We start from the raw sequence: 15,016 nt of genomic DNA on the forward strand, positions 1-15,016 counted from the left end.
TTTGCAAAAGCTCTGGTGCAATGAGTAGTCAAAACAATCATTTTTGATGATCTGGAATAATCATTTCAAAATCAGATACCAAAGTGGAAGGAATCTAAGTGTTTTCGTTTGAGTCTTTGCATTTCCTTCTCTCCATTGTAAACTCATCCACCAGAACACATGAATACCTACTTCACTCCTCAGAGCTCTTTTGGGGTCAGGGGAAAATGTGAAAATCACAACCTCACTTTCAAGGGAGAACGCTTGTTTAAATCTTTGTCCTTTCCCTCACTCCAACTCTTATTTCTAAGACTAGAAATAATCATAGGAGAAGACTCCCAAATTTTCTGCTGTGCAATTGTACATCCTGTTGACTTGTCTTGCTCATAGTAAGTATTCTTTATCATGCAGTTACAAATCTCATAACTTGTTCTTGAAGAGTTCATGAAACTGAAAAATCTTAGTTGGTAGCAGTAAGCAAAGATTTACCAAAATGCAGATGTCTGCACAATAGTAATGCCACAAAGTCTACCAAATTTTTCAGAAACTCATTCTTGGTAATGGAAGGGAGATCTGCAGCTCGTGAGGACTCTCTATTGAAGTTTCATAGAGGATGCAGTCAGTCTTTCTTGTTTTTTTCTGTAAATTATTTTATGATTTCAAAAGTAATCTTATGCCTACTGGTGGAAGGTTTTCAGGAAATGAAATAACCTCTCTCATCTATAAATCTAATACATGGGCAAACAACAACAACAAAATTGTGCAACTTTTCTAGGATAGTGAATTGTTCAAAAGTGGCTCTACCAAGTAATAATACCTATATCCAATCAGGTTAGTTTCAGTACTATTTCAGATGTGTGAACTATTTTGCCAAGGCTACTATGCATGAAAAAAATCGTATCAAGGATTGGTGGATATTAAGATGGTCTAGACAATGCCATCAGTGCAAAGGAAACTCGTTCCAGCTGTCTGTGTCTACTAGTGTTATTACTCAGTGTTACTAAATGTGTCTCTCACTCCTTCCTTGTGAGTTTGTGACAGGAAGGAGTCTCTACATTTCTTCTGGTTGGTGTCTATTTGAGGAGCACCCAAAATGCAAAAGAAAGAGAGCCCCATAGAGGAAAAAAGTCTATACTCCCAGAAACAGACATTTGTGGATTGCCTCCACAGGTTGATTTCCCTCTCCTCCGGCATTCCCTCACTTGAATACTCTCCCCTCCTGCCCGTGATTCCCAGTGGCCTCAATCAGGCTCTGCTCCTCATTCTGTGATGGGAGCCTTGGTCCCTGCTCGATACGTTATTTCCTTTGTTGATTCAGCAATTGGGTATCTGAACTATGCAGTCCTGCCTGTCACAGCAAGCTAAGAGTGTTTTTTTAAATTATTGTTTATTTAATGTTTTTTTCCATCTAACTGAAAGGCAGAGTGACAGAGAGAGAAACAGAGACAGAGGTTCCCCATCTGCTGGCTCACTCTGCAAATGCCTGCAATAGCCAGGTGGGCCAGGCTGAAGTTAGGAGCCCAGAGCTCCATCTAGGTCTCCTCCCTGTCTGGCAGGGGCCTTAAGCATCAGGACCATCATCTGCCTGTCTCACAGGAGCATTAGCAGGAAGAAGAATCAGAAGCAGAGCAACTGGAACTCAAACTGCCATTCCCAGATGGAAATTGGGGGTTCTAAGAAGCAGCTTAACCTCCTGCACTGAAACACCCATCCAAGCAGAGAGTTTTGAAAGGAAATAGGATTGGGCTACCTGTGAATAGAGCTGAAAAGGAGAAAACAGATCTCACATCCTGGAAAACAGAAGCAGGATCCTAGTGAAATGATTTTGATTCAAACCTCCAGTGACTCCTGCAATCAGGGTCCCCCTGGAATTTTGAGTTATGCTACTCAAGGTAAAGACGGGTTTTCAAAAAAAGACAGGTTTTCTAGTCTATCATATGCTACCTAAGAGATCCTAACTTCCTACCATGGCTTTGCTTATTTTCTTAAATTTTAAAATGAAATCACAGGAAAAATTAAGATGATCCTTATGCAATATAAATACTCAGAACAACAACCATAATACACCTAGAGGGTTTTCCATCACAGCTAAAATCATTTCTGCCATGATTTATTCTGCCAATATTGTGGTCAGTGGTTTCCCACAGGCAAAAGCCCTTTCTTCTGGAGCATTCTGGGTAGGGGACAAGCAGTTTCAAGACACTGCTCATTCAGGCTGGTAATTAATGTGCTTTGAGACGTGATGTTACTGACCTCAAATGTGCTGAGAAACAAGGGGCATGGTGACTGTACTTTCCAACCACTGTTCCTAACTTGGCTGTGAGAATTAAATCAAAAATGCAGCATAAACACCAGAGGTCACTCACCTTGTTCCATAAAAATGTTGTGATTAAAGAAATCCAACCTGATAAACCACTCATAAAAAATGTGAAAGTTGTAGTTTTTAAATTTTTGATTAAAAGTTATCTTTCTCTTTGAAAATGAAAATTGGTTTTGTCTTCCTCTACTTGTCAAAGCCATTTAAGCAGATCAGGTTAGAGGTGCTAATTACCAGTTGTTGATAGCCTGTGCTGATACAGACACACAGTCTGACAGGTATACTGTTTGTTTGTTTTAATTTGAAGATAATTTACTACCCATAAAAGGTAGGAGAATAATGGTCCTAGAAATTGAAATGAGTTCCCTATTCACCAACTAGAGAGACTCTAATTTAGGCAAGTTCCCATACCAATTTGTCTCGCAGGTGAGAATGTATTTCTTACTCCACAATAATTCAGTCCTTGGTTTTTCTCTTGAGATTGCCCACAAGGGTGCTAATTGCATTTGTGACTTTTGCTACACTCACATTAGGAATTATTCTGAGTTCTCAACATCATTTTACATAATCTAATAGCTGACAGATACGTGATGACTTTCTGTCACTGTCCGATACTACCATTTTTGAACCAGGAGATTCTCTAACATATTAGCAATTCTACCACCACCACTGCAGGCCCTTTTCCTCTGTCTTTCACAAAACCACAATTGTTTTACATTTACCTGTAGAGAAGTATTTGACCTGTTCATGTATTCGGTCTTTCAGTGTAAAAATATTTATGTAGATAGTATCAAGCAATGTTTGAAAGCCTCCAAATTGAGTTGACACTCTCAATGTAGAGAGACTCCACATATCAGGGCTTACAATAATTTTATGTAGCCAAAAGTTTTTCACAGCTTCATACATATGACCCCCACATGTAACCATGGTTGTGATGCAGTAAGTGATTAAACTTTGAAAAGAAAATTGTAAAAGATAAGAAGGCAGATAGTTCAATCAGAAAAAAAAATGTACAAAGAACAAGAACAGGCAATTCACAAAACAAAATTACAAGAAGTTTCAACAATATGCCAGCAGGTAGTTAATGTCACTAATATTATAATGAATGCCAGATAAGTGACAAACCAGTCTTTTCCAATAAGATCAATAAAGTTTGAAGAATAACAATGATACTAATATTAACAATTAATACTAACATTAATGTGAGTAGAAATGTAAAATGTCACCATAATTCTGTAAGAGAATTGGCAATATTTATAAAAATCATTATTTTAAAAGAATTTTTCATTTTCAGGAATTTATCCAAAGAAAACAATTGAAAAATGGTGTAAAAATATTCAAATATAAATGTCCTCCACCCCATTAAGTCACAAATAGGAAGCTACATTGTTCTCGTTTATTTGTTGTTGTTGTGTTTTTCACCTTTGTGTCCTCAATACCAAGGATAGTATCTGGCTTATTACAGGGATTTAATGTATATTTAATTGATTATTTACATTGCCAAAATAAATACACTCAATCTAAATGTCTAGTACTGGGTTGTGCATTCTGGGTTAAACTACTGCTCAAGTTGCCAGCATCTCATATCAAAGTGTCATTTGAGCCCTGTCTGCTCTGCTTCTGATCCAGCTTCCTACTAATGCACCAGGGAAGGCAGTGGATGATGGTCCACGTACTTGGGTCTCTGTCACCCATGTGGGAGATCTGTATGGAATTCCTGGCTTCTGGCTGCAATTTGACCCAGACCTGGAGGTTGCAGCTGGTTGAGGAGTGAACTAGCAGATAGAAGATTGATCTCTTTCTCTCCCTCTCCCTGGCTCCCCCTCTCTCTGTCACTCTGCCTTTCAAATTAGTTAATTAATTAATTTAAAATAAATAAATCAGTATATAACATTAAGGCAGTGAGCAAAATAAATTATAGTATAGCTTTACAGTAGAATATTATGTATTTTAGAAAATGTCAATCAATATTTATTGACATGGGATGACATTTATAGTAAGTATTGAGCTACAAAATAGTACACTTCTAATTTTGTAAATGTAAATTGTGAAATGTTTCCAGAATATAATATACATTATAGTATTGAGAGTAAGATGTGTAAATTATATGAGTCAAAACTTTTTAAATTACTTGTTTACTTTTTAAAACATTAAAAAAATTGATTAACAATAATTGTGCATGTTTATGGGATACCATGTGACATTTCAATACATGTACACAATGTGTGCTGGTAAAACCAGGTAATCAACATTTCTATCTCTTTGTCACTATTTTATGATTAGAGCTTTGGTTCTCTCTTATATTTGCTCAGAAAATATGTAATAGGCTATTGTGAACTACTTCCACCCCACTATGCTGGGCAACACTAGGAATTTATTCTCTCTCTCTAACTCACACTTGGTACTCATTAGCTAACCTTCATCATGCCTACTACTCCCAGCCTCTAATAATTATGATTTCATGTTCAGATTGAGTTTTTTTGAGCTTCCATATATGAGGGAAAACATACAGTATTTGTCTGTCTGTGTCTGGCTTTCTTAATTTAACATAATACACTCCAGTTCCATTCATTTCACTGCAATTGACAGGATTTCATTATTTTTTGTGGCTGAATAACATCCTGCTGTATGTGTATAGTGTGTAAATGTTTTCTTTATACATTCATTCATTGGTGGACATTGGCTAAAAGTGTTGCAATAAGCAAGGTGCCATAAACAAGGTGGTATAATATGTTTTGATATGATGATTTCCTATCTTTTTAATGGTTTTAAAAGATTTATGTATCCATTTGAAAAAGTCAGAATTTCAAAGATTGAGAGAGAAAGAGAGAGAGAGAAAGAGAGAGAAAGAGAGATATCTCCATCTGCTGGTTCATTCCCCCCAAGAGGGCCGCAACAGCCAGAGCCCAGCCAAGATGAAGCCAGGAGCTTCATTCAGGTCTCCCACATGAGTGCAGGGGCCCAAGCACTTGGGCTATCTTCCACTGCTTTTCTCAGGCCATTAGTAGGGAGGTGAATCAGAAGTGGAGCACTCGAACCAGCTCCCACGTGGAATGCCAGTACTGCAGGAAGTGATTTTACTTACTACACCTAAATGCTGCCCCCAATTTTATGTTTTTTAAATATATACTTAGCAGTGGGATTGTTGGGTCACAAAACATCAACTTTTTTTTTTTTGAAAAATTAAATTGTTATTTATTTGTGAGAAAGAGACAGAGAGACAAAGAGAGACAGAGACACTTCCATCGGCTGGATCAGGCTGAAGCCAGGAGACAGGAATTTCATCCAGATCTGTCACGTGGGGGGCAAGTAATCAGAACATTATTGCCGCTTCTGAGAGTGCACAGGAATAGGAAATGGGATGGGAAGCCACCCCAAGCAGCTGTTCAACCTGCTGTGTCACAACACTTGCCCTGTAATTCTTTTTTTTTTTTAAATGCATCTGTGTTTTAAAACTTTCTGCAAAGAGCCAGGTGGCCGCATGGCCGAGCTACGTGAGCCAGGCTCCACCCCCATCCTAATGGGATTCTCTGCTCCTGCTTCCCTGCCCGCCCTCAGGCGAAGTTTTAAAAGGGCCTGTTCCTGAACACATGCTCTCTGGGCTCTCGGTTCTTCTCTCTTAGCTCCCCTCTCCTGCTCTCTGCTCTCTTCTCTCCTTGCCAGCTCCTCTCCTCTCTGTTTCTCTATTACATTCTCTTTCTCTCTCTTTTTCCTTCGCCGCCCCTTCACTCCAGTCTGTAGGGTGTTCCCCAATAAACCCTTTCCCTTAAAAAAAAAAACTATCTACAAAGGCTGTACATTAATGATATAATTAGAAACAAAAAGCTGATTCATAATAAAATCACAAAATAAGGAAAGTTTTTCTTTTTTTTTCTTTTTTTTTAACTTTTATTTAATGAATATAAATTTCCAAAGTACAGCTTATGGATTACAATGACTTCCCCCCCATAACGTCCCTCCCACCCGCAACCCTCCCCTTTCCCACTCCCTCTCCCCTTCCATTCACATCAAGATTCATTTTCGATTCTCTTTATATACAGAAGATCAGTTTAGCATACATTAAGTAAAGATTTCAACAGTTTGCTCCCACACAGAAATATAAAGTGAAAAATACTGTTTGAATACTAGTTATAGCATTAAATCTCAATGTGCAGCACACTAAGGACAAAGATCCTACATGAGGAGTAAGTGCACAGTGACTCCTGTTGTTGACTTAACAATTTGACACTCTTGTTTATGGCCTCAGTAATCACCCTAGGCTCTTGTCATGAGCTGCCAAGGCTATGGAAGCCCCCTGAGTTCACCGACTCTGATCATATTTAGACAAGGCCATGGTCAAAGTGGAAGTACTCTCCTCCCTTCAGAGAAAGGTACCTCCTTCTTTGATGACCTGTTTGGAAAGTTTTTCTAAGAATAGCACAAAGATAACAACAACAAGGGACAGGTTAAAGTTACATAAAAGTTAATTTTTTTTATTTTATCTAACATCTTAGTTTGAGGTTGTGTTGAAAAAGGAGAATCTGTCTTTTAAACATGAATATTCAATTATTTACAGATTAAAAGCTGTAGTATGTGAGATGTTCCTCAAAGTAAGAAGCAGAGAACAGAAAAATAGGAGAATGAGGGAAGGAGATAAGACCTGACTACATGATCATATAGATTAAATGTTAAAGTGATCATATAGGGGCCTGTGCCGTGGCGCACTGGGTTAATCTTCTGCCTGCAGTGCCGGATCCCATATGGGTGCCGGGTTCTAGTCCTGGTTGCTCCTCTTCCAGTCCAGCTCTCTGCTATGGCCTGGGATAGCAGTAGAAGATGGCCCAAGTGCTTGGGCCCCTGCATCCACGTGGGAGACAGGAAGAAGCTCCTGGCTCTTGGCTTCAGATCGGTGCAGCTCCGGCCATTGTGGCCATTTGGGGAGTGAACCAACGGAAGGAAGACCTTTCTTTCTGTCTGTCTCACTGTCTGTAACTCTGTCAAATAAATAAATAAAATCTTAAAAAAGATAAAGTGATCATATAAGTAGGACTAAGAGTTTGGTAATAATAATAGATAGAATTAAAAAAGAATGAATGCTCCAACATAGGAAGCAGTCCAGACAGCAGCTCATAGGATGACAATCTCTTTAAGTAACAATCTGACCTCAGAATCAGCCCTTAAGTCATTCTTAAGTCAAGCTGAAAAGCCCATGAGAGCGTTTCAGGCATGGAAAACCAAGACACTATGACAAAAGATGTCCTACATGAAGGATCTCTATGGCTGAGACCCCAGTGGAAACAAATGGTCATGAAAGAAGGATGTACTTCTCTCTGAAGGGAGGAGAGAACTGGCACTTTGCTTATGACCTTGTCTAAATACTGATGAAGTTTGTGAATTCAAAAGTCTTCCATGGCCTAGGCAGCTCATGTCAAGAATCTCAGGTGATCACTGATGTCATACATTAAGAGTGTTAATTGTTAAATTAACAAGAGTCACTGTGCACTAACTTCTCATGCAGGACCTCTGTCCTCAGAGTTTTATTATGAGAGTTAATAGCAAAATTTGTTTTCAAAGAATTACTTCATTTTAGTGTATTAAGTGGAGGATATTCTTATGCCTCATAAGTTATAGTTCTACATCTAAGTGTTCACAAAAGATGCATCATTCTTGAGTTCCTCTTCAAAGATAATTAAGTTTCTCAAAAAAAACAAAAAGAATTCTAAAAAAGAAAAAGAAGCGGCCGGCGCTGCGGCTCACTAGGCTAATCCTCTGCCTTGCGGCGCCGGCACACCGGGTTCTAGTCCCGGTCGGGGCGCCGGATTCTGTCCTGGTTGCCCCTCTTCCAGGCCAGCTCTCTGCTGTGGCCAGGGAGTGCAGTGGAGGATGGCCCAAGTACTTGGGCCCTGCACCCCTTGGGAGACCAGGATAAGTAGCTGGCTCCTGCCATCGGATCAGCGCGGTGTGCGGCAGCAGCGTGCTGGCCACAGCAGCCATTGGAGGGTGAACCAATGGCAAAAGGAAGACCTTTCTCTCTGTCTCTCTCTCTCACTGTCCACTCTGCCTGTCAAAAAATTAAAAAGTAAAAAAAAAAAAAAAAAAAAAAAAGAAAGAAAAAAGAAAAAGAAGCAAAATTAACTTCAAGATGCAATGACTTTGAACAGCACTGTCTGGACTATTGAGGAATGGTTTTTTTCTTTTCTTTTCTTTTTTTCTTTTCCTTTTTCTTTCTCATACAAAGTGTTAAACTCTTTACCTAAAATAGAGTTAATCTTCTGTGCATAAAGTTAATTGAAAATAGGTCTTAGTAAAAAATAAGACTGGGAATAGGAGAGAGAGGAGGAAGAGCAGTGGGAAGGTGGCTTTGGTGGGAAGGATTACTATGTTTCTAAAGTTGTATGTATGAAATTCATGCAAATAAATAAATAAAAGACCTGACTACACACTCACTGATGATTGTTGGAGCTGGTTGATAAATAATTGGATTTATATGTGTTGTCTCTGCTTTTGTATATATTTTAAAAATTACATAATATAAAAATTTATACCATAGACAAAAGTGATAGAGAAACCATGAACTGGGAAAAAATATTTGCAAAATTAGTAACAAGAAAATTTTAAGTTAAATTGGCAAGAACATAAACTGACAATTCACCAAAAGAAAGGGAGAAATGACAGCAAGCACACAAAAGTCATGATATGCTTTCTAGCAATATTTATACACAAATCATTTTTTTTCTTTTTTATTTAGTAAATATAAATTTTCAAAGTACAGTTAATGGTTTACAATGGCTTCCCCCCCCATAATTTCCCTCCCACTCACACCCCTCCCATCTCCCGCTTCTTCTCCCATTCCATTCACATCAAGATTCATTTTCAATTATCTTTATATACAGAAGATCAATTCAGTATATATTAAGGAAAGATTTCATCAGTTTGCACCCACACAAAGTGAAAAATACTGTTTCAGTACTAGTTATAGCATTACTTCACATTGGACAACACACTAAGGACAGATCCCACATGAGAAGTAAGTACACAGTGACTCCTGTTGTTGACTTAACAATTTGACACTCTTGTTTATGACGTCAGAAATCTCCCTAGGCTCTAGTCATGAGTTGCCAAGGCTATGGAAGCCTTTTGAGTTCGCCAACTTCGATCTTATTCCGACAGGGTCATAGTCAAAGTGGAAGTTCTCTCCTCCCTTCAGAGAAAGGTACCTCCTTCTTTGATGGCCCCATTCTTTCCACTGAGATCTCACTCGCAGAGATCTTCCATTTAGGTCTTCTTTTTTTTTTTTTCCGGGGTGTCTTGGCTTTCCATGCCTAAAATACTCTCATGGGCTCTTCAGCCATATCCGAATGCCTTAAGGGCTGATTCTGAGGCCAGAATGCTATTTAGGACATCTGCCATTCTATGAGTCTACTGTATACACAAATTATATACAAGTATATCTAAAAATCAAAAAACTTTACTTAAAATGGGAAAAAATTTTCAAATATCAATAATGCTTTAAAATTACAAAAATTTATTACTGATTTTTGTAAAGTAGCATCTAAAATAGCTTACAGGAGTATAAATTGCCAGAATTTCTGATAATACATATTCGGAATCTTAAAATTTTACTGATCCTTAGACTCAGTAATTTTACTTCTAAGAATAAGAAACTAAGATTTATGTGAACTAAGAACAAGCTACATTTGAACTAAGAAAACAATTGTGGGCGTGCTCAAATATGTATCCAGAGAAATGTATAAAAATGAGGTGATCCCTGTCCTCAGTAGCTGGTTCTCCCATCCCCCCAGCTTTTCCCCATCACATAATCCTGACGTTTCTGCTTCCTGCACTGGAGCATAAGCTCCATGAAGCCATTATTTTATTCCCAGTGCCTAACTACCACCTGACACCTGGTGGGAACTCAGTAAATATTGTTGAAGACATAAATGTAAATGAATGAAAAGATAAGAATCCCATTGATACACCAACTCTGGTGACTCAGTGCCCTTCTTTAGATGATTTACATCAAGGAAAACCTTACAAAGGAAGCATAGAGACTGGGATGAGGCCTGAAGAATAAGAATCAAGGAATGCAACAAACGAGTTAAGAGGACTGAAGATCTTTACAATAATCCTGTGAGGGACTTTTACAGCCTGTGAGGGTGTCCCTGAAAAGCTCAATGGGGAACAAGCAGTTTCAGATTCATATGCGATGTGATAGCTAGTCTATACATACGTATAGCACACATACACTTACAAGACTACCTCCACAAGCTCATGAAAAATGGAATTAAAAATAAATTTTAGTGTACAAAAGTTGTTAAATACAGGCGCAACTTTTTCATAGTTCACATTTTCCATGAACTTTCTGAACACTGCTTGTAGAAGGATTTGTATCAAAATTTTAAGAGTTGCTATTTTGAATGCTGAAAATGTGAGTTATTCTATGTACAACCAATTGTTGAGTCTTTCTGTAATAAGTACGTATTAATTTTTAACAAGAAAACAAACTAGTTTTAAAAAGTTATACTTATGAAATTATCAGTGTCAAACTTAGATGATCTGGAGTTGAAGGTGCCCCAGTTATTAAAGTCATAGGAAACCTGGCCCATCTTTCCTAAATATGGAATACACTGGTATATTTTGTTTTGGGAGAAGAAAATAATTAAAATATTAATTCTATGCTAAAGTAATAATAAACATTTTTTTAAAATTTAAAGCAGACTTTGCATACATGCTCAAGAGGGGAAATACTTTTTTAAATGCATTTTTCTTATTTTTCTTTGGGCTATACACTTAGAAACTCAGAGGAATTTTTTCATATTCTTTACTTGAGAGGACAGTAGCTTGAAAAAAAATGACAGAGATCCAGATAACCCACTGTGTAAATTGCTAAGGAGCTTACACAGATTGTCAGACATGATGTATGTGGATACTCTCTACTGAAATACTGGACAGGACTCTTAATACACATGCTGTATTGCCAAAGCACATTGCTAAGTACTATACATCAATAAACAATGTACACAGGGCATCAAACATCATGAAAATTATGTTCCTAATTATCACTGGAGAATGAAAAATCCACTAGTCAATAATTATATTAATATTCATTCATCAAATATTTGCAGAGTGTAGACTATGTCAGACAAGGTTCTAGGTAGTGAGGCTGTAGCAGTGAACAAATATCTTACATTTACCAAAACTTAGACAAGTTCAAAGTAAAGGAGAAAATAAAGATCACTAATACCTGCATTTTTGAACATGAACTCTTCATAAAGGTGTAGTTTGCACAAAGTGATTTCCATGTTTCTTTATACACAGTCCTGTGCCATGTAACCATGTTTTGGTCAGTAAGGGAGCTTGTAATCTACAGTGATCCTACAAGATTCTAATGGAGCTGCAAGATTCTCCCCACTCATTCCAACATCACAGCACATACACAGTTATTTATGGCACATAATACTTGATATTGATAACACACAACTGAATTACTGGCTTATGCATTTACTATTCTTTCTATCCTTACTTTAGAGTGCATCCTTCCATTGATATATAAAAATCTTACTGGAAAACAGTATGCTAGGTTATGACAGCAGCAGCCTCACTCCTCTCCCAGTTACCATGTCTCAAGAATGCCTCAAGAGGTCATGTTGAGTGACTGAGCTATGCCATCTAGCCTTGTGTAAGTGTATCCTATGGTTCTTGCACACAGTTGAAATCACCTCAGGATACATTGCTCAGAACGTACCCTTGTTGCTAAGCCATCCATGACTTGTACATTAAAACTTAGCCAATTATTAGTGAAAGTATTTTCCATCTCACTAATTTCCAAAATAGCAGTTTTGACCAGTCATAGAAGGTAAGAGGATAATCATACTCTTTTCCAAAAGAGACAGAGGAAGAACGATCAAATTGAAATGTGAAAAGAAAACAAAAATCAACTACTGCATGTTTTCCGCCTTGTAATTCCCTGGGAAGCCTTGTCCTCCTGAGAGCTGCCAGAGAAGACAACCTGCCCAGTGAGGCGACTTGTAGAATGTGGCAAATGCTAGATGGTGATTGACTGGAGGAACCAGGATGCATAATTTATCCAAGTGGCATGCAGCTTGAGCAATCTCTAATGTAATTTTGGGCTTAATTATTTGGAAAAAATGTAAATGACACATGAATGAAATCCGTAAGTGATACAAACCTGGGAGTTGTAAATGCCAATGAGGAGAGGCAATAGTGCGGAGGTGTGGGGAAGCAGCAGGCAACAGCCCAAAGAAGCTCAGCTTGGAAAACAGGCAGCAGAGAAGGACTAATGTTGCCTACTGGGCCTGTCCTCTGGAAAACTGGGTCTCAGGCTTGCGAGTGGAGTGCTCACTGGTGTACACACGCTACTGTCCCATGTGCACTTTCACAGTGAAGACCAGCAATCTGACATGGTCACTATTTAAACATGAATAGAAGGCCAGTGCTGTGGCTCATTTGGTTAATCCTCTGCCTGGGGCACCGGCATCCCATATGGACTCCGGATTCTAATCCCAGTTGCTCCTCTTCCAGTCCAGCTCTCTGCTGTGGCCCTGGAAGGCAGTAGAGGATGGCCTAAGTACTTGGGCCCCTGCACCTTCGTGGGAGACCAGGAAGAAGCAACTGGCTCCTGGTTTCGGATCGGTGCAGCGCTGACTGTAGTGGCCATTTGGGCAGCGAACCAATGGAAGTAAGACCTTTCTCTGTGTCTCTCTCTTTCACTGTCTATAATTCTACCTGTTAAATTAATTTTAAAAAAATGAATGGATGTCAATAGGACTATAGATATGTTTGTCCAAGTGAATCCAGGAATAAGGACAATAGTGAATGGGGAACCAATTAAAAGGAAGCTGGAGAGAAATACAATCAGTTTCTTTTTTAAAAAAACTTTTATTTAGTAAATATAATTTTCCAGAGTACAGTTTATGGATTACAATGGCTCCCCCTCATAACTTCCCTCCCACCTGTGCCCCTCCCATCTCCCGCTCCCTCTCCCATTCCATTAACATCAAGATTCATTTTCAATTATCTTTATATACAGAAGATCGATTTAGTATATATTAAGTAAAAATTTCATCAGTTTGCACCCACACAGAAATGCAAAGTGAAAAATACTGTTTGAATACTAGTTATAGCATTAATTCACATTGGCAACATATTAAGGACAGAGATCCTACATGAGGAGTAAGTACACAGTGACTCCTGTTGTTGACTTAACAATTTGATACTCTTGTTTACGGAGTCAGAAATCTCCCTAGGCTCTAGTCATGAGTTTCCAAGGCTATGGAAGCCTCTTGAGTTCACTGACTGACTTCGATCTTATTTAGACAAGGTCATAGTCAAAGTGGAAGTTCTCTCCTCCCTTCAGAGAAAGGTACCTTCTCCTTTGATGGCCCGTTCTTTCTACTGGGCTCTCGCAGAGATCTTTCATTTAGGTTTTGTTTTTTTGTTTTTGTTTTTGTTTTGTTTTGTTTTTTTTTTGTTTGTTTTTTGCCAGAGTATCTTGGCTTTCCATTCCTAAAATACTCTCCTGGGCTCTTCAGCCAGATCCGAATGCCTTAAGGGCTGATTCTGAGGCCAGAGTGCTGTTTAGGACATCTGCCATTCTATGAGTCTGCTGTGTATCCCACTTCCCATGCTGGATCATTCTCTCCCTTTTTTATTCCATCAGTTAGTATTTGCAGACACTAGTCTTGTTTGTATGATCCCTTTGACTCTTAGACCTATCAGTGTGATCAATTGTGAACTGAAATTGATCACTTGGACTAGTGAGATGACATTGGTACATGCAACCTTGATGGGATTGTATTGGAATCCCCTGGCACATTTCTAACTCCACCATTTGGGGCAAGTCCGATTGAGCATGTCCCAAATTGTACATCTCCTCCCTCTCTTATTCCCACTCTTTAAGAGGGATCACTTTTCAGTTAAATTTCAACACCTAAGAATAAATGTTGTGTTAATTACAGAGTTCAACCAATAGTATTAACTAGAACAAAAAAATACTAAAAGGGACAAAGTATTAAATTGTACATCAACAGTCAGGACAAGGGCTGATCAAGTCATGTTTCTCATAGTATCCCTTTAACTTCAACAGGTTTCCTTTTTTATGGTTGGTTAGTTGTCACCAATCAGGGAGAACAGTCCTTTGGGACTGGCTTAATTCACTCCCTACCATACAACCCAGCCATCCCACTCCTTGGAATTTACCCAAAGGAAATTAAATTGGCAAACAAAAAAGCTGTCTGCACCTTAATGTTTATTTTGGCTCAATTCACAATAGCTAAGACCTGGAATCAACCTAAATGCCCATCAACAGTAGACTGGATAAAGAAATTATGGGACATGTACTCTATAGAATACTATATAGCAGTCAAAAACAACGAAACCCGGTCATTTGCGACAAAATGGAGGAATCTGGAAATACAATCAGTTTCAATGGGATCAATGTGTAAACTTTTCAGCATGAGAGCATTGGGAAGAGCTGACCTCTCATGATGGTTGAAACCTGCTACTAAGGGCAGGATCCCTGTCCCCTGCCTACAGAAAGCCTGGTGTACTACCAGCTCTCCCAAGTCCTTCCATGTCTGGCAGTCTAATTCTCCCACAAAACACTTTTTCTCAAGTCATGGCATCAAATTTTGTAAGGGCACCAACTTTGTGGTGCAGTGGATTAAATCACAGCCTGCAATGCTTGCATCCACGTAAGTACCTGTTCAAGTCCCGGCTGCT

Source organism: Oryctolagus cuniculus, chromosome 14, assembly GCF_051225735.1.
Source record: "Oryctolagus cuniculus isolate XC-2025 breed Fujian yellow rabbit chromosome 14, ASM5122573v1, whole genome shotgun sequence".
Taxonomy (NCBI): domain Eukaryota; kingdom Metazoa; phylum Chordata; class Mammalia; order Lagomorpha; family Leporidae; genus Oryctolagus; species Oryctolagus cuniculus.